Source organism: Leptonychotes weddellii, chromosome 2 (genome assembly GCF_054177405.1).
Source record: "Leptonychotes weddellii isolate Sample4059 chromosome 2, ASM5417740v2, whole genome shotgun sequence".
NCBI lineage: Eukaryota > Metazoa > Chordata > Mammalia > Carnivora > Phocidae > Leptonychotes > Leptonychotes weddellii.
This window is the reverse complement of record NC_138370.1, coordinates 159,742,450-159,759,982: the sequence shown is the minus strand read 5'-3', so window position 1 is coordinate 159,759,982 and position 17,533 is coordinate 159,742,450. Positions and strand designations below refer to the sequence as shown.

Genomic DNA, 17,533 nt, shown 5'->3' with positions numbered 1-17,533 from the left:
AGGTAGGGACCGTCTTGTTCTACTTGATTATGTACTTCTAGATCTTGTCCCTTACTTCCTCCCAGAGGACTTATTGAATTATTTATTCTGGCGTTCTTCCCCAAAGACTCTTGAGTAAAAATGATCTCCATCTTCTTACAGCTACTTCTAATATCAAGCATTTTGAACTTTGTGAAAGGGCGGCCTAAAGGAGTGATACTTTCCAATGGAAGCATGAAGGAAGGCTTCCTGGAGGCAGTGACATTTGAACCAAGCCCTGATGGAACTCCTTTGAGAAGGGTAGCTATTAATTTCAAAACTAATGGTTTAAAAATGTGTTCGCTTTTCTAATCAGTTAGCCCAGTTCCTCAGGCTGTTATTCCATCCCTGCGTGTATGTCATCCCCCACCTGATCTGATAGTCACTGCACTCTTTTTTTTTTTTTTTTTGAGAGTGGATGGGAGGGAGAGCACAAGCGGGACTGGGGAGGGGCAGAGGGAGAGAGTGAGGAGCCCAGGGCTCAATCTCACGACCCTGAGATCATGACCTGAGACGATATCAAGAGCCGGGTGCTTAACTGACTGAGACACCCAGGCACCCCCTGACACTCACTGTTAACTGGAGAATTGGAAAAATGGAGTTAACCTGAGTTCTTTTTCTGGTTAGTTATTAGGAGGGAACAAGAAGCCAAGTTCCCACCTATTCATGGCATATAGAACAAGAAAAAAAAATATTGGCCCTACAGTTTCAATTATCCCCTAGATATTGTCAGTGTATCATTGGTTTTTGTTTGGCAAGTATTTATTGTTATTTTTTACATGCTTTGGATCTAGACTAATCTTGGCACTTAGATGTCCCCCTGGCCTCACAGAATAGGATGCCCGGAATTGATCATCAAAACAAGCCAAGGAATGCAAAAAAATTCCTCAGTAATTACTACATTATTTTGTTATTTGTGTCAAATATGAGTTAGGTGAGAGAATTCATTCATCTCTTACTACATTATGAGGGACAGAGGCAATTTTTCTCACAAGATTCGGGGCTAAATTGGATTGTCTTCTGAACTTCCCTGCAACATTTAATTGAAACTACATTCGCCAAAAAAAAAAAAAAAAAAAAAAAAATCTTCCTTTTGAGAGATCATTCCCAGAAATGCGTAGTCGTCTACTCGGAAGATGCAAAGATTTAATTTCAGGTGGCATTTTGAGAGGTGTGTTTGCACGCACCTATGTTGCAAGATACAATAACCCAACTAACAGAGGCTTAAGTAAAACAGGAGTTTTAGTTGTTCATATAACAGAAAAGTCCAGGGTGGTCAGGCTTCAGTCATGGCTGGATCCAGGTACTCAGATGATGTCATATGCGTTCTTATTCCTCTCTAACACTCAGCTCTGCTCTTCTCGTCAAACAAGCTCTCCCCACCAGGAGCTTCAGACTTAATTCTGCCAGCTTGACAACCTTGGAGATATAAGACAAGAGGTATCCATTGCAGTGGAATGCCTACTTAATGGTGAAATAAGTAAAAGAGGGAAAAAGAAAGGTAGGTAGTAGGGGTTTGGCTGAGAGCAATGGGTAGACCTATATTAAGTGAATTTGGGTTAGCAGGCCTGATTTTCAAACCAGTTGCATTGACTATTGGTAAAAATAATAATATCTCAAGACCCACAACATTCCTTTCTTAATTTCATCTGAGTATCCCAGTAATTGCTGATGTTCACAAATGCCCGTGTCAGCCAGGGCTGCTGGTCAACCATGGGCAGCCTGGTAAGCAGGCAGCTGTCCATCAAGACTGGAAGAAAGAAGTTTGAAATCCAAGAGAGAAGTCAGGAACTTGGCCTGCCTGGTGCACGGGGAAGGGAGGAGGGAAGGGGAGAAACCTCGGTAATTTGTTTTTAATATTTTGCTTGTTCTGGATACCATGAAAGCTACGTACATTGGCTTCTGACTAATGAAAACAGAGGGGAAGCCAAGTTGGAAACCTGGCCGTGTTTCTGTGCACAATTAGGTTTGTTTGTTTAGGTCTCTTTTTATTTGTTTTCAGATGACTCAGATAGGAGTACTGCAGGCATTTCAAAGCGAAGTGTTCTTATGTGTATTTTGGGTCTAGGGCTCCACCAAGTGCAGAAAGTCTTGGCTCCCTGAGGTTATTTTCCTATCCAAGGGTTTTCCAAACTTTCAAGTGAAGCTGGAAGAATGCCCTTATAAGCCAGGTTATTTTTCTTAGCAGACCCCAGCTTGGGGTTGCATGGGGGACAGCGATCACAAACATATAAACACAAAAGTCCCCAAACAAGGCACAAGGGCACCCATTGTGCTGACCTCTGGCACCATCTCCCCTTGATGGCTTTACCATCTGTGCACTCCAGTCATCTCTGGAAACATCTTCATGAGTCGGCCTCCTTCTCTCCAGACAACCAAGTTCAGAGATGGATTCTCTTTTCTAATCTCTCCGTATCTGTCTACAAACTGTTGAGCTCTGAAGACTCTCCTCTTGCACTGCCATCGTTTAGAGTCTAAAGCCTCTCCTGTGAAATGCAGAGAGATTTGCAACCTGGGAACCTGCCAAGTCCCTGGCTGAGTGCCTTTGCCTAAGGGGAGTGACTCCCATGGGGATTGTTTGCTCCTGGTCAGTTGACCCCAAGTCCAGGAAAGGCCTTGGGAGGGGCTGGCCAGTAATCTCCTTCCTAGAGGAGCAAGATGCAAATCAGGTAATGGTGAGGCCCCCTCCAGCCTCCCTTCTTGGAGGCTTAAATCCAGTAGCCCTGCCTCTGCAGGATGATTCAGAAGACAGGGATGCTCGAAGTGGTCCTGATGGTTTTAAAATGCTGACACTTTATGTAGGCGGCAGGAGCAGGTTTCCTGCGTTCCCCAGAATCTGGGTCCCAGCCTGAGTCTCCCACAGTCTCCCCTGCTCAGCCGTCCATGTTACATGAAAGACATTGGTCAACATGCTGGCCGGAGAATTACTTTCATACTTGAGTCACTCCAATGAAACTTCTGTTGACCAAGATTTTGTTTTTCAGTGCTCATCTCCCTCTGAATGGGGCTATAAACTGCCCCACTTTTAAGACTCTCCTCTTTCAGTGTTTGAAGTTGGAAACCTCCTGAAGCTCAGAACAGAAAGATTCATTCTATTGAAATGCGCATATTTCAGGAATTTCTTTTCCAAACCACTGTCTTCTAGACCTATCTTGTGGGGTCCAACAAAATTCTACCCAGTCTGCTACAGCTACACCACTGCACCATGACAAAGGGCAATGCTGTGTCCTAGCCGACCCTGACACAAGGACGGGTTGGAAGTAGCTTAATCAGGAAGTGAACCCAGGAAGCACACGAGGGAGAGGTGGAGTGACTCTGGGCATCTGGAGCTCAGTCCTGCTCAGGACCCTCTGAGAGATTGTCTGGAACATGCTTCAGACTGTCCTGCAGGTAAGGAAGCTGTCGCTGGTTGTCAGAGTTTGCTCCTGGCGTGGTAACTCCCTGACACTCCCAAGCTCACTCCTGCAGCCAGAGAACGTCCTCGGGCTGAGAGAGACATGGAGCCCTAGGTCAGCACGGAAGTCTCCAGAGGCCACTTCCGGGGTAAGTTGAGGGGGTGTGGAAGGGGCACCAACCATGGTGTCTACAGCATTTACTGTGCCCTAAGATGACAAAAGGAAGGGCACAGTCATCCGCAAGAAACTGGACTGTTGTCACTCAGCTGAGTTGGCTCGGACAGGGAAGCGGACCACCATTAATACCGATGAGCACTAGTTGAAATGACAAGAGCTGAAGAGCAAAAGGTTTTGTTTCCGTTCTCAGTTTACCTATGTATTTAGCAAATATTAACAGACTGCCTACTTGCTTCAGGTTCTGTGCTAAGGGCTGGGGTATTGCAAGGAAGGAGCCAGGCTCTGTCTCTGCCTCGGGAGACCACAGTCTGGTGGGGGATGGAGACCAGGAAAGAGTTCAAGGCAAGGGACTGTGACGAAACGGTCTTAGCAGGAGGGGCCCCTCATCTAGGCTGAGAGCGTGCAGTGTTTCTTCCTTAAGAAGGAAGGGGAAGAGTGTTCCAGTGAGAAGGAACAGAATGTGAGAATGCCTGGAGGCACCAGTGAGATGTACAGACTCAGGGCTGTTTTCTAGTAGGTTGGTGAGAGGGAGTGGTGCCTGATAAAGTCGGATGCCAACAAACACTAGGTCACACAGACTCTTGTCAGCCACATCGCAGTGTTTACGTCATATACCAGAGCAGCGAGGAATGGCTTCTTCTTACTATTATTATTATTACTATTATTTAATTAACACTTACTTGTTTGTTTCATTGCTTCTTAAATCCCACCTCTTCCTTCTGGATTTCATTTCCCTCTTCCTGAAAAGTATCTTTCCGTAGCTTCTCACTGATGTCTGTGAGTGGCGAACTCTCTCAGTCAAGGGCAGATCCAGTTTTCATGGGGCCTGAAGCTTATGCAATTTTGGTTCCTCTTTGGGAAAAAAACAATGCAAACTACAAATACAAAATTAAGACTGAAAGTAAACATTGATGACAAGAAAAGAAATCTCAACAAATTTTAGAAAGTTGACAAGTAAAAACAAACATTATCTATAAAATCCAGAAAAATATCATTAAAAAAATTAATTCACTATAATTTTTTCTAGCTTCTCCTCATGTTGGTGGCATTGGCATGACCATGGGGACTTGACAAGGAAGAAAAAGACGTGGCCTACATTTAGCATGGGTTTCATGGGATATATTAGATGGTTTGCAGTCATTTCCATGTATAGTCAGTTATTGCTGGGTGTTCAGATTCTGGAATGGCTTCCAGAAATACTCCTACCCTCCACATGCTGCCTTGCCTGGCACCCAGCAAAAAATCCTACAGTGCTCAATACCAAAAATATGTGGATGGTAGAGAAACAAGGGTTAAGATGTATAGAGCCATCTACAATTTCCTAGTCCATGGAAAATTCTTCCAATACCAGAAATGTAAAATTGTAAGTGGAGGATTCATTCCTACACAAAAGCTAGTCAAAATGGAAGTTTTCTTTCATCAACAATATATTTGAGATTATAAACCCACTAAGTATTTACAGCTCATTTGTGAAAGAAATTTCATAGAGGTCTTTCCAAGGTTGATAACAATCTTAAACACTTATGTGCCTCACCAAAAAAGAGTGATAAAGCTGAAAGAAAAAATCGTAATGATCAGTAACAGAAAATACATTTGATTAACCATGTTAGAAAAAAGAAAAACTGGGGCGCCTGGGTGGCTCAGTCATTAAGCTTCTGCCTTCAGCTCAGGTCATGATCCCGGGGTCCCGGGATCGAGCCCACATCGGGCTCCCTCCTCAGCGGGAAGCCTGCTTCTCCCTCTCTCACTCCCCTTGCTTGTGTTCCTGCTCTCGCTCTCTCTCTGTCAAATAATTAAATAAAATCTTTAAAAAAGAAAGAAAAAAGAAAAACTGTATTATCTTTTTCTTTGGTCTATGGAAAATGATTTTAAAAAATTGTCACATGAAGAGGTGATTAAAGAATATATAGCTAAAAATGGAATAAGTCTAAATGCAATATGGCATCCTGGATTGGATCCTGGAGAAGAGAAAAGATGTAAGTGGAAAAACTGGTGAAATCGGTGAATAAATTGGTGGATATAATCACATGATTATTGATGATGCACAAGTTCAAGGATGCTAGGATGCCACTGAAACAGGTATTTGAATATTTGAATTTCCAAAGGTGAAAGCTAAAGCCAGAGCTAAAAGCTGATATTGGCCAAATATGGAGGCCAAACTTCAACTCTGTTGCATCCCTTGAGAAAACCCAGCCCCCTACCATTAGGGCCCATTCAAGGTCTAATGGCCACCCCCAGGGCTGCATGGCATCACCTCCTGTGCTAACCACTCTCGTTTTCAGTGTCCTCTTCATTTTTGACGCAGGGGCATTTGTCCTTCTTTCTTGCAAACCCAGTTATACACTTAAATTTCTAGGTGTTTATATTGTGAGAGTTTCCAAGTTCGTCAGCTCATCAAGTTGGGCTGGTTTTCAGCAGGAGAGTGGGGTGGTGAACTTGATGATTTAGGAAGGAATTCTGGCTTCAGCGTGGAGAATGGATTTAAGGTGTGGGGTAAAATAATAAAGACAGAACAAAGACAGATCCGATGGAATTCAGTTGCAGAGATGCAACTTGAATGAGAGGAATCATAGTGGAGAGGGAGAGAAGTGGATGGATACTGAGACATTTCAGAGGTCAGAGGAGCAGAATCTGGTGGCAGAGGGAGAGGGAGGGGTCTAAGATGTGCCCAGTATGGGGTGGGGACAGCTGGGTGGATAGTGCTGCCATTTCTTGAAATAGGAAACAGAAGAGGGAAAGGATAAGAAGCCCCGTGAAGGAAGATGAGGAGTTCAATGCTGGCCATGCTGAGTTTTAGATACCTGTGTGGCATCCCTGAAGAAATGGCGCTTGAACAGAAATCTGAAGAATAATTAGAAGGAATCAGGCAACAAGGGGAAGGTAGAACATTCCAGGCTGAGGGAACAGCACACACAAAGCTCTGTGGAGAAGGGATTGTGGGCACATATAAGAAGCTGAGTTGTTATTATGGCTGAAGAAGACCAGGGGATCCGGTGCCTTAGGAAAGACATGTCATCTCTCTGAGAGAACCGACTCGACAATTTGCAAGGTCCTCCTTTTAAATCTCAAATTCTAGAGTTCTGTGATCCTTGTAACTTCTTGTTTTGGTAAAAAGAATTCTACAGAAAAGTTGCAATAGAACAATGAACACCCTAAGTCCTCACTAGGATTCACCAATTGTTAAAATTTTGCCGTATTTTCTTTCTCATCTAACTCTCTACTTACCTATTAACCAATGCACTCTCTATACATATATAATATCTGTTTCTAAATATAATACATATTATTATTATTGCAGAACAATTTAAAAGTAAGTTACTGTCTTCATGACCTTCACCCTTAAATATTTCAGCATGTATCTCCTAAAAATAAGAACATTCTCTTACGTGACTATGTCCAATGATGGAATTCAGGATTGACTCTGTGATCCAGAATTCTGTGATCTCTTTACATATGGACGGAATTCAACAGCAACTTATACTGAGCACCTACTGAGTGCCAGGGGCCATCCTCTGCATGGAATATTCAAACTGATATGAGAGACAACTCATTAGACAGATATTTACATGGAGATGTGGGGACGGCAACGGCAGACATACGCAGGAGTGCGAGGGGGATGCAGAGGAAGGAAATCTGGGCAGAGACTAGCTCTCTATCCCATCTCCACCCTTCCTCTTCTTTTTACCTAACTGGATGTCTGCACTATTAGGGTTTCCAATGCACCCAACTAAAAAACTACATTCTCCAATGTATCTGTTGAAAGACCAAAGGTATATATTAGAAGTCACTGGATGCAACTTCTGGGAGAGCTTATTAAAGCAGCCAAGCTAGCTGGAAGGCACACATTTTGGCCCTTGACTCTTCCTCTTTCCTGCTGTTAGGATTGTCGTTGTAATTGCTAGGGCTACAGCAGCCATCTTGCAGCCATGAGGAAACATTAAAGATGGAAGCCAATGTTAAGAATGGTGGAACAAAAAGACAAAAGGATCTTGGATCATAGGCGATAAAAAGGAGCCACCATGCCAACTCTGAATTGTATACTCCAAACTCTTTAAGAGAGAGGAATTAATGATCTCATTTAAGTCACCATTAATTAGGGTTTCTGTTACATGTAGTTGGAGCTAGTCCCAACTGATAAATCACTTAATTCTGCCTTGGGAATCCAGGGAAAACTGCATATGTAATATGAAAAATAAGTAAAAAAAAAAAAATAGCTTGGGTAAAAAGGTAGGAGGAGGCTCCAGAGCGTAAATTTTAGCTTAAGAGCCACAGAGGCCATTGAAGGGATTTGAGGAGAGTCCCAGGACTAAATTTTCATTTTAGGATGCAACAGAGGGGAAGTTGTCTTGTTGATAGCTACACTGTGGGGAGGGGGAGACTAAAGTCAAGAAAACTAGTAAAAGAGACGATGTGACAGTCTATGCAAGGAATGACCTGATCTTGGAATAATACTGCACAACATGCTAAAAAGCAAGGGCTCTGCTGTCAGCAAGACCTGGGGCCCATTTGGGCTTTGCCACTTATTGCCTATATAACCCTGAGCACATGGCTTCTCAATGCCTCAGTCCCTTCTTATTTCCACCAGACTGTTAAGAGAATTAAATGAGGCCATGCATGCACAACGCTTAGAGCTTAGAGCAGTACCTGGTACATAATAAGCACCCACTAAATTGTTGTTGAGCCCATGGCCGTGAAAAAAGGATTCTTGGCAGTAAGGTAGAATAAGATGACATCAACAGAATGCACAACCAGTTGGATGGTAGGAGGGGTGAGTAAGAGAGAGAAAGGAGTTAAAAATGTCTCCTAGATTTCTGTGGAACAAGGCATACAGTTTTGGACCCACAGAGTTGGTGGTATCTCTCCCCATCCACATGGAGACAACCAGGGCTCACCTGCATGGAGACTTAGGGAGCCAGGGCAAGGATCTGAGCTGGAGACAGACTGGTGAGCTGCTGGAGCCCCACGCGGCGGTGGAGGGCGGAGGTGGGGAAGAGGCGGTGTGCAGGGGTGGTGGTGAGGGGATCACAGCTCTCAGGTGAGTGCGTAGAATGAAAAGAAAAGAAAGCCAAGCAGGAGCCCTGCCGCTGGTGCTGGTGGACAAAAAGTAGCCAGCAAGGAAACTGAGGTGTGGCCTGACTTCAAGGTCATAGGAAAAACAGAGGGAGTGTCCCAGGAAATTCAAGGGGCAGAAAATTTGCAGAAAGCACGTTCAGTAGCACAAAATGCTGCAGGGCCATCAAATGCGGTCTAGGAATTGGGCATTGGGTTGTGGGGGGCAAGAAGGTCATTGGAGACCCCGGGATTAACTGAAAATCATTGGGGATGTCGGTCAGGGATGTCAGAAGTCATGGTTCCGATGGGGCTAGAAGGCAGAGTGAGCTCAGGGGAGACCTGAAGGAGAAAGGGATCAGGGGAGGTCTGTGTGAAGGAGAGGAGGGAGTCATGCAGCAATGGGACCTAATGCGGAGAAGAAACTGGAAGTAAGATGCCAGAAAGAGATTTGGGAAGAGAAGTGGGGGCTCCATGTCCAGGAGAGGATCCAGAATTGGGCCAGGGCTTTTGCCACGTACCCACAGCGGGGAATATGGCCCACAGTGGTGCTGGGAAGCCAGAATGCCCGGTGGGGCTAGGCTGAAAAGTGTCTGTGGACCCACCGAGGAGGGCTGGAGACCGAGAAAAACAATCATGACTCTTATCTCTTGGGCACTCGCCCTTGTGCCAGGACGGAGCCAAGCCTTGGCAAGTCCCTCACTGTGGCCCTATTTCACCAGGGAGCACCTGAGGCCCGGGTTGCTTAAGGACCAGCAGGAACCGGCAGGGCGGGGGGTCTTAACCCGCGTCTGGGCCCACCGAGAGACCCTCGATCTCCACGCTCCACCGCGGGGCGGCCAAGACGGCGCAACAGCTGGGAGGCCGCGGGGACGCGGCCCAGCGACGGAGGAGGGCGGCGCGCGGACTCGAGGCGGCCGCAGACGAGTCCCAGCGCGGAGCCGCAGGACCGGACACCTGAGCGGGATCGGCTCCGACGCGCCCGCCGCCCAGGCCCCAGGGGCCCCCCGGAGCCGCTCCCGGAGCAACGGGGGCCTGCGGAGCGTCCCCAGGAGGGGGCAGCAGCGCCCCGCGGAAAGCCGCCGCCACGGCTCCGGGGGCCTGGGGCTCAAAGGAGGGACCGGCTGCTTCCCTGGAAGGTGGGTCCCTGGTCCCCCTCCACACACACCGCCACCGACGGCCAGGCCAGGCCGAGGAAGCCCCGCGCGGGGGCAGGTCTGTTGCCCTCCCAGGAGGCCCCGAGCGTCCCTCTTGGGCGTCACAGCCTTGGGAACAGCCTCCCCAGGCCTGCGCCGGAATCTCCGCACAGGGCGAGCGCCCAGTAAGTGAGAGCCAGGGTTGTTCTCCTTCTTCTCTCTGTCCCCCTCTTTCTCTGGGCCCTCCTCTGCTCCTAGACGCCCCGACTGGAGATGGCCCCCACTATTTTTCAGCCCGGCCCCCACGGGGCATTCGGGCTTCCCAGCACCACTGTGGGCGGTCTTCCCCACTCCGGACACGTGGCAAAGGCCCTGGCCTGGTTCCGGATCCTCTCCTGGGCGTCAAGCCCCTACTTCTCTTCCCATGTCTCTTTTTAGCGTCGGTCTTTCCTTCCAGTTTCTTCTCCCCCTCAGTTCCTGCTACTGCGAGACTCTTTCCTCTCCCCACCCTGGGCCAGCCCGCCGCAGCCTGGCTCCCAGCTTGTGCAGCAGAGACCTTCCCTCTTGCTCAGCTGCTCTCCACAAGGCTTTCCCACTCCGCAGGACAGGAGCGGGGTGGCCTTCAGCTCTGCCAGGATGCCCCCCACCCCCGGCACAGGCTCACGGGGGGCCCCTCCCCAGGCCGGAAGAGTCCAGTTCAGGCCTGGAGCTGGTGTCCCAAGAACTCAGGGGAGCCGGTTGCACAAATAGAACTCACCACATATCGGATGTGCAGGGAAAATAAGAGTATCATTATTTTGCTTAGAACTAATCTGGTCTCTCTCTTCTGAACCCCACCCACTAGTTAGTGGGATGGGGAAGAAAAACTAAATGTCCAATCCAGTTAAATTTTGAACTGGTATTTTAAACGCTTCAGATAATGCTCAGTCTTTAGGAAAAACACTCAGTGTCTCCGATAGTCACCCCCTCTGTCCCCCACCCTAGAGGCGTGGGATTATGGAGTGAGGAAGCTTTCTCCTCTCATGGCACCAGAGGTCTTGGGTTCTTTGGTCCCACCAAGGCCCTTGGATGTGTGCTGTGCACTGGTCTTCGGGAAGAGGTCCTTTTTTTTTTTTTGGCCTGGGTCATACTTGACCTCCTGGACTCCGGGACTGAACGTGTGTCTTGTTCTTCGGGCCCAGGCAATGCTCCTGGTGACAGTTTGGTGCCCCGGCCTCAGCTGGGCAGCAACCCTAAGCTCTTTCCATTGGTCCTCCAGTCTGTTAGCTGGGAGGTCCACTCCTTAGACGTGGCTGGGAGGTCACCTTGTATCATAACAGCAGGCCCTTTGGTGGGCCCACTGTCTCCCACCTTAGCATCTGCACCCCATGGGGACTGAGGGTGCGCCCAGGGAAGCTGAACTTCAGGCCTCCCCTGGGGCAGACCATATGGAGCTCCTTTTCTGGGGCTGTGCCCTGGGTTTTAACGGGGTGGCTTGTGAAGGGGCTTCCACCCAGAGTCCTAAGTGTAATACCTCTCTAGCACCCTCCCCTCTGCAGGCCCAGAGATGGGAACAACAGGACAATTTCGCTGATTGCTTAGCTATTCACACTCTGTCCACTTCCTCCTCTTTTTAAAAGATTTTCAGGTACAGAAAAAGGGTGGGCTTTTCCTTTACTTCTATTTCTTCCTTTCCGACTCATGCAAGCCCTGAAGGACTGGCTTTGGTCTCTTACTTGGCAAATGGAAGGACTCTGAGCTCTATTCTGAGGGAGGAGGAAGAATTTGGAAAATTCCTTCTCAAGATAATGGTCTGGCTCCTAAAGGCTAGAACTTTCTGCATAATCCTATTTTGAATGACTCAAACTAAACATTACCTGGGCCTCTCTCTCTTGGAATTCCTTCCGAAATCAACATGAATCTGCACACACAGATTCCCTGCACCCCCCCACCTCACCCCCTCACAGTCGTGCCTCCTCCTACAGGCAGATGGATATCTCAGGTGGACCAGGGAGAGTGGGAAACAGAAGGGAAAAGCCTATGAGTGCCTTAAAGCAGGATCCCTCTCCCTCTTTCTTGCAGCCTGAAGAGCTCTATTCTAATCAGGTCCAAATTACTGAGCTTTTCTTTTTGTCTTACTCTTTGTAAATCCCCAGGTCTCTGTCCCTTTAGCTCCCTTCCCCAGATGGGCTTGTGAGCATTACTCTCTCCTGAGATACCAGGGGAAGATGTTTTTGTTTCCCACCTGCTCTCATGACCCCAAAGCACACCCCGCTCCTGCCCGGCAGCTCCATCTCCATCCTGCGCCTTCAGGCAGAGTCCACACCGTGGGCACGTTTGCGTGGAACCATTCCTCTGAGACGCAGGATGCGCTTTCCTACCTCTATGCCGATGCACGTGCGGTACCCTGGTCTGGGCTTCCCATCATCCAGCCTCTTTGTAAAGCTCGTCTCAGTTTATCATCTGTGAGAGGCTTTCCTGCCACTGCTCAATCAATGTGAGTTCTCTCTCCTCTGAGGGCCTGAACTGCTTTGGATTCCTCACGTCCTACCCTGGATTTATAGCTATGCTCGTATTTCTCTCCCAACTATGCTCAAGTCTCTCAGAAGGCAGGCACTGTGTATCACTTGGCTACGTTTCTTCCATGAAGCTATGAGTTAAACTGGCTAGGAGGCTCTGATATATACTGATAAGTTGAATAGATTATCAACAGGAATAGCCCCAGACCACATTTTAAAGTTGGCTCAAAGCACATCAGCTCACACAAATGATTTCGTGTCTTTGGCCTCAGTTTCTTTACTTGTTAAAGAATTGAGTGGGTTTCCGTGATGTCTTAGATCATCTCCTCCTCTGACAGTCTGTAATTCTACCCATACTGTCTTGTGACGTGTGTACCTGTGCATGCATGTGTGTATGTGTGTGTGTGTGAGAGAGAAAGAGAGAGAGAGAGAGAGAGGTGGGCAGGGGTCACTAACTGGGGAGACAATGTGGAGTAGAGGAATGGCAAAGGCTTTAGATTAGGACAAGCCTGGGTTCAAATCCAGGCTCAGGCACTCACCAGTTGGGTGACCTTGGGCAGGCTACCTTCTCTGAGTTAAATGGGAAAATGAGGATATTTACTGAGTGCCTACTGAGTGCACACACTGGGTTGATAGTTGGGGATATGGAGTAAATATGGCGTGTCACCTCCTCTGTAGGAGGCCAGAGTCCATTAAAAGGAGACAAATCTGCAGACAAGTAAGTGTAATCAGGTGTAGAAGTTTTCCATGAGAGAATGTCCAGGACACAGTGGGGCCACAAAGGAAGGAGAGGTAGATCAGCAGATTCCAAGGATGATTTAGCTGGGAGTGGGCCAAGGAAAGGTTCCCTAAAGACATGAGAGCAGAAAAGAGCTCTCCTGGAACTTTTGGGGAGACAGAGAGAAGCAAGTGGTGCTGGGTCCAGACTGACGTCATGAACCTTCTTTGACCCAGACTGGCGAGGCCTAGGAATCTTGGATCCTGAAGGCATTTCCCAAGAGGTGGTCACCGCTGACATTTAGACCACTGGCCTGGGCCCTGAACCTGTTGGTCTTCCTCCAGGCCCCAGGCCCTTTCCTTGTGGCAATGAGTCATTGGCAGTCCCTGAGGTGGCCTCTGGAGCTTCTGTTTCTCCTCAGTGACCTCTGCCCACCTAATCATCTTCCAGGGAAAAGCAGTGCTTGAGAAAAGGTAACTAGTTTCATAAGCAGTGACCCCCTCCTAAACCCCTCCCCCTACCGCCTGTACTAGATCCAGGAGAGATGTTGTCTGCACCGAATCCGTGAGAGTTTCTATCAAGGGATAGTCTGAAAAACAGCCCTAGCCAGAGGAAGCTGTTCAAACGCCATCCATTTTGACACTTGGCAGGATTAGCAAAGCACCTCTTCCCTGGGAGAGTGGGAAAGTTTCCAGAATTAGTCTGCCGGCAGAAAGGGAGGTCGAGCAAACAGGCATATTGTTTTCTCATAGCTGTCTCTCTTGTTAATGTTTGGTCGGCCAGCCGTGCATTTTTGCAGTGTTACATAGGCTTACGTTCAGCTTTCATCAGAGAACAATTAGGACGAGTGTGGGGAGAGGCCAAAGGGTCAGGGACAACAGATGGGCCTCCACTTAAGCAGGTTAGAAGTTCATTGCTCCAGAGGAAGAAGATCCATCTCTGGCTGGGGGCCTGAGGGGTCCGGTAGAAAGAGGCAGAATGGAAAGAAGGTGAGGGCCTCTCCTTTCTGAAATATCCCTTTGGGACAAGTCTCTGTGTCTTAGGCAGTTGATTTAGTTTTCCATGAAGAAGCATCGGCAGCCCTGGCAACATCAAGAAGCCAGAGGCTTGGTGCCATACTAAAATAGCGTCGCTGCGTTTTCCAGCTGATGGATTACTCCTTGGTGAGCCAGAGAGCTTTGGAACATCATTTGGAAGCAAAACCACATTTAAAAAAAAAAAAAAAAAATTTTTTTTTTAAGGAAAACTTTGCATGCAATGAAGTTAGGGCTTAACTCTTGAGGGGAAGTAGTACACGGATGGCCATTGGTGGAGAGTGAGTTTGCCTTTGGTGAGCTGAGGTACCTGTGAGGGGCAGAGTGTTCTAAAAGGGTTGCTTAACAGGAAGAAAGTGCTGGTATGTGGGTAGGAAAGAACCAAAGGTAGAAAGGAGATTGTGTGAGTTAGTCCTTGCTGCACAACATGCCACCCCAACCTCAATGGCTACAAACAACCACTGTTTTATATACTCATGGTTCTAGGGGTCAGCAGTTTGGTCTGGGCTCAGTTGGGTGATTCTTCTGGTCATCCCACCTGGGGGCATCTGGCTGCAGTCATTTGGCAGCTCAAAATGGCGTTGGTAGTCTAAGATGGCCTTACTCATTTTTCTAGCAATCAATACTGGCTGTTAGCCAGGCCATGCATCTCCAGAGACCAGCCTCAGCTTCGTCACATGGTGGCTGGGTTCCAAAAGCAGCAAGAGAGAGGAAAAGGCTCAACGCACAATCATTTTCCCAGTCTCTGCTTATGTTACATTTGCTGTCCCATTAGCAAAAGTAAGTTGCATGGCCAAGCTCCGACTCACTGTGGGAGGGGATGACACCAGGGTGTGGATGTAGGGAGGGAGCCCTGGCTCCATTGGGAGCCATTACTGTAACCGTCTACCCACAAGAAGGAAGTAAATCTGAAATGGAATCGAATGCCCTAACCTCAGTGGGATGCAAACCATGCAAGTCAGTCCGTATGAGCTCAAGCTGAGGGAAGAAAGACTAGAGAATCATCTCACTGGGTTTTTGGAACAAGCCTGCTATTTCCTGGGGATGTTGGGGTAGAGAGAGTCTTGGATTAGTAAGACTTGAATAACTCAAGTGGGCGTCATTTTTAGCATCTCATAAAATTTTATAACGTCCTCTTCCTCCATATATATATCTACAATCTCCAAATACATAGAACATGAGATTCTTCAGCCTATGGGGAAATTGGTGACGTAGCCATAGAGTCTAAAGAGGAAAACAGGCACCATGTCATTTCTACAATAGAGGGAACTGGTTATACTGGTGATAGAGGAGGGAGAACCAAACAGGGACAATGAGGCAACCCAGGGATGAGCGACCTGGGGGAGTCACTGCTACCTCAAGGCTGGAGAGGCAAGAGACCAGGCCAGGTTATGGAGCTTGGAGCAGGGTGACCTGGTATAAGCCAGAGCTATGACGGGCTTGTTTGGTGTAAGCTGGAGCCACAGAGAAGATAGAGTCATTGCTAGAGAAGCTACCCAGATACTGCCATCTTCCTTCCACTCAACCCCCCCAATCTCCTGCTAATGCCTGGCCAGAGACCCTCTTAGTTCGTTTGGGCTACTGTAACAAAATACTATAGATCGAGTGGCCTAAACGACAAACATTTATTTCTCACAATTCTGGAGGCTGGGAAGTCCAAGATCAAGGCGCGGACAGATTCGGTGTTTGGTAAGAGCCCACATCCTGATTCATAGACGGCTGTCTTCTCATTATGTCCTCACGTAGTGGAAGGGGTGAGAGAGCTCTCTGGGGTCTCTTTTATGAGGGCACTAGGCCCATTCATGAGGGCCCTGCCCTCATGAGCTAATCTCTTCCCAAAGGCCCCATCTCCAAATATAATCACCTTGAAGGTTAGAATCCCAACATACACACTTGAGGGCGACACAAGCATTCAGTCTATAATAAGGGGCCTCAGAAACACAGCCCACAAGGGCAGCCCCCTGGAACACAGAGCAGGGCAGGAGGGAGACAAGGAATGTATCCAGGGTAAAGAGGCCCAGGACCAGCTCCTGGAGCATCTCACCCCTATTGGTGAAGCAAGACTCCTGTTCCCCTCAACGTCCCATGGGCAATTTCTCTGCATCCCTGGGGTATCTCAGGTGAGCTCAAGAAAACCTGCCCGACCCTCCTCACTGATGTCCAAAAGCCATTGAGAAGGAGTGGACTCCTCCCTGAAAATGCCACCCTGTCCCGGCTGCGGCCATCTGCCACCCTGGGTCTCCAGACCCTCGGGGTGTAGTGTGGTGTTTGTTGTACACTCCTGAGGGCTCCATGTGGCAGCTCTTCACTGGCCCTCTCAGAAATGGGCTTTGTCCTGTGCGCTCTGCAGTTCTCCTTATCACACAGCCCTTCATAAAAATAACTCATTGGGTATCTTCCTGCAGCCCCTCCTCCAACTCACATCTCTGGGACCACGTCAGGAAGCTGTGTCCAAGACTTGCTCCCCCTTTGCCCATCGGGGAACATCTGACCAAACTGTCCCCTCATTCTCCTTCGACCCAGACACCTTTCAGCAAGCTCGCTCCTGGGTTCAAGCTGGGACCACCCACTGAACACACACGTGTTCACGCCGTCACCACAATGCTGTAGGAGTGCAGGAGAAATCACATAATGATCCTTGATTAAGTACCTCCAGTGTGGCACATAGTTTATGCTTAATTCCTTTATTCCTGATAACGATGGCATTATTCTCATTTACAGGTGACTGAACACACAGAGGTTTTGTTTCTGACACAGCAAGTAAGCAGTAAGGTCAAGATGTTAAGACAGGCCCATCTAATACCAAAGTCCATGTCCTTCCCCTACCACGTTGCTTCTCAATATATCTGAATGGCATTTTATCGTCGTCTTGGCACTATTTCTCATTTTTCCTAAGAGACTTGAACATGCGGTTTTCCCCAAGGTTTCTAGTACGTTTTCTAGTACCTTTGAGTACCAAAGAGTGTCATCTCCTGTTGAGTGGTCCCGAGTGAGTTTAGGCAGTGCCTAAAATTCATCATGACCAGTGTGCTGTTTCATGCTCCCAGCTTGTTTCCCAGGGACTGCTGTTGTTCTAAGATGGGAGTACTGACGGATGCCCCCTGGAGATGATATAGCCTGGGGATCTGGAGGCGATTTAGCATTGTAGTTGAGAACGCAAACTTTGGCACTGGGCACGGCCTTGGGAAAGGAATTTTCCATGTGCACACAAAGCTGCTTTGTAGCTGCAAGTGTGGGTGATGCCAACCCAAGACTCGCAGCCAAGGCAGGCCAACCCTGTGGAGTCTTAGCAGCAGTATGGATCTGGACAGTAGGGAGAAGCCAAGAAGGCAGGGAGACCAGTCATTGTAATGGTCCCTATGAAAGGTGATGTGTGGTGACCCTCCATATCCGGGTCAAGGTCCTGTGTCTAGAGGGCAGGTGTGAGCAGCACAGCTGCTGGAAATAAGAAATGCTTTTTTCGGGGCACCTGGGTGGCTCAGTAAGTTAAGCGTCTGCCTTCGGCTCA

At 48.1% G+C, this 17,533-nt stretch overlaps 1 long non-coding RNA gene across 2 annotated transcripts; it reads right to left on the bottom strand.

Moving 5' to 3' along the window:
* Positions 1-1,146: 1,146 nt before the first annotated feature.
* Positions 1,147-12,275, bottom strand: LOC145720223 (uncharacterized). 2 transcript variants are annotated; one of them, XR_014143076.1, is made up of 3 exons: positions 12,136-12,275; positions 4,271-4,465; positions 1,147-1,437 (listed from the first exon to the last, which is right to left on the bottom strand). It is a non-coding gene; the product is annotated as an uncharacterized LOC145720223 (long non-coding RNA). The 2 variants fall into 2 exon arrangements; XR_014143077.1 differs by lacking the exon at positions 12,136-12,275 and adding an exon at positions 6,977-7,140.
* Between the last annotated feature and the right edge of the window lie 5,258 nt (positions 12,276-17,533).